Below are 2,500 nucleotides of genomic sequence, written 5' to 3'. Positions count from 1 at the left end.
AGTCTCAAACACACACATAGTGCCACTCAGCCCTTTGTCCTGTGTATTATCAGGGACTCTCTCCAAGGATGAATTACTGCACAGCCTTACCGGGCTCAAGCCCAGGGGCTTAAGAGCCAAGGGGGCCCCTGAAAACCCAAGCCTCTATATTTCAATTCTTTTATTGCGTTAAAATGCCATTCATAACAATTGAACTTTCACATGTTCTCATGGGACAACTCCTCCAACCCTCAACAACAGACTGACATCTGGCCTGAAACTCTGATTTATTCACTAAACTAGAAACACCTTTCTTCTTGACTGACCCAGGGGCCCATCGTGGAACCATAATCCCTGCCTATTACTTCTATTATCCAGGCCAATCTGTTAGTGTCCCCTTTGTGTGTGTGTGTGTGTGTGTGTGTGTGTGTGTGTGTGTGTGTGTGTGTGTGTGTGTGTGTGTGTGTGTGTGTGTGTGTGTGTGTGTATGTGTTCGTATACCCCAGTGTTTCTCAACCAGGGTGCCGGGGCACCCTGGGGTGCTGCAGGCCCCCCTCAGGGGTGCCGCGGAAACATGGCTGATAAATAAATTATCTACTATAATACATTAATAAATGAATGCTTAGTCAGTGGAATCTTTCATCTGCCATTTACGCACAATGAAGTAAATTTAGGTCACCCCAGTAAGTTGCAACTTTGAACGTAGGTTGTGTGATGTCTCCAAATGTGTTACTTTTCTGAGCTTGTGTGGTATCGGATGCCATGCCATGTTACGGCTTGTGTGTGTGGGGTGCCTTGAAATTTTGCATGAATTGAAAGGGTGCCTCTGTGACGGAGGTCATCTTGCACCTGTTCACCCCCCTCGGGGATCGAACGTGCGACCTCGTCAACTACAACGGTTCGGCAATGGGAGACACAGTACTGTACGATACCGCTGGGCCAAGAGACTAGTCTCTCGGCCCAACGGCACGAGACTCTATGACGCTATCGGAGGGAGGTTTTACCAACGTTCCACGCCAACTCTGTGCTAGTTAGCCTCTGTTACACCTCGCCTGAAAAAAAGTTGAGAAACACTGGTATACCCCTTATTCATTTCGCACTGGGCACCAAGACAAACCGGTTATATAGCATTTTAGTTTGTCTAAAGCACCTGTGGAAAGTATACTGTGACGCGCGCACTACCACATTAGTGCGGCTGCCTTGGCTACTCTTGTAAACTTTGCTCTGTAATTTCTCTTGTAGGTAAATAATTAACATATCGGTCTCGCGCTGAGTGCACCTTAAATACTGCTTTCCTGAATCTGTTGACACGCGCCACATAGAAACACACTCACAGCTCGCGACCAAATACACACTCTCACTCGTCATAGCAAACCAGCGATCACAAACACACGAATGAATATCGAAGAAGCACTGAGGGCAAGTGTCCAAGCGCTGCACCTGTAATGTTAATGTCATCTGCTGTTAATGGTTAGGCAAAAATAACCGGCATAACGCGACCGCATCAATAACTGGGACAGCACCGGACTTCGACCACAGCGCTTGTAGGCCTAAATTGTGGTGTTGCGAGGTCGAGGCGAGATTATGTTTTCAAAGCAGAGCTCACTCACTCACCTTAAGTATAGGCCTATTTGTCCTTAGTTGTCTTCGAGTCTACAGCTGTCAACGACAGCCAGCGCGAGTCACCTGCCAACCGCCCCTTGCCACAAAAGACTTTCGGTTTCTACGGTTTTACGCACGCACCTGTAATGCGGTTGTAAACACCTGATTGGTGAAGAGGAACTCTTATCTACCGATATTAACGCACTGGGGGTATGGCACATTGCGCCATTTGACCCACAGCTGGGCGGATTAATAGTGTGTATAATACACATAAACTTAACGAGCGGTCTGTCTTTCTTTACAGCATTGGGGATCTCATTAATCCAACTCCGCATTTTGAAAAGCTGATGTCCGGGTCCCGCGAATACACACGTCTGAAGTCTAACTGCTCTTAATAAAATAGCTCGCGCATCTCTGCCACCACACTGGTCACAGCAGAAGTACAATAAACAACAAGCCTCTTTCACTGCGTAATATACTGAGCTCTCTCTCTCTCTCTCTCTCTCTCTCTCTCTCTCTCTCTCTCTCTCTCCACACGGCTCTCTCACCACACACACACACACACACACACACACACACACACACACACACACACACACACACACACACACACACACAGAGAGAGCAACCCAATAGCGATGACTACACTTGACTTTGTCCAGGAAGAGATTCGGTCTCCATGGCGACGAAATAGTTGCCTACTAGTCACCTGAAACGCTGCAGCGTGGTGGCGAAGGAGAAGTGAGAGAAAGGATGGGGGACGAGAGAGAAAGGTGAGAAAGAAAGCTAAAGGGGGGTGAAAAGGGAGAAAGAGGTCTGATCCAGGAGGCTGGGGAGTTCTACTTTGTTTCACACCCCCTCCTGACAGCTTGTCCTGGCATGCCGCGGTCACATGCGTCTCGTGCCCTGCTCAGATACA

General features: G+C 48.2%; 1 protein-coding gene across 1 annotated transcript in view; it reads right to left on the bottom strand.

Moving 5' to 3' along the window:
* The window catches only part of LOC134434793 (tumor necrosis factor alpha-induced protein 2-like), a 17,746-nt gene extending 15,761 nt beyond the window's left edge, over positions 1 to 1,985 (bottom strand). Inside the window, exon 1 of the mRNA XM_063183409.1 lies at positions 1,594 to 1,985. The gene's annotated coding sequence lies outside the window, so the exon portion shown is untranslated. The remainder of the gene's footprint in view (positions 1 to 1,593) is intronic.
* Positions 1,986 to 2,500: the final 515 nt, after the last annotated feature.

This window comes from Engraulis encrasicolus, chromosome 19, assembly GCF_034702125.1.
Source record: "Engraulis encrasicolus isolate BLACKSEA-1 chromosome 19, IST_EnEncr_1.0, whole genome shotgun sequence".
Lineage (NCBI taxonomy): Eukaryota > Metazoa > Chordata > Actinopteri > Clupeiformes > Engraulidae > Engraulis > Engraulis encrasicolus.
Note: the sequence above shows the minus strand (reverse complement) of the source record. Positions and strands in the feature narration are given on the sequence as shown.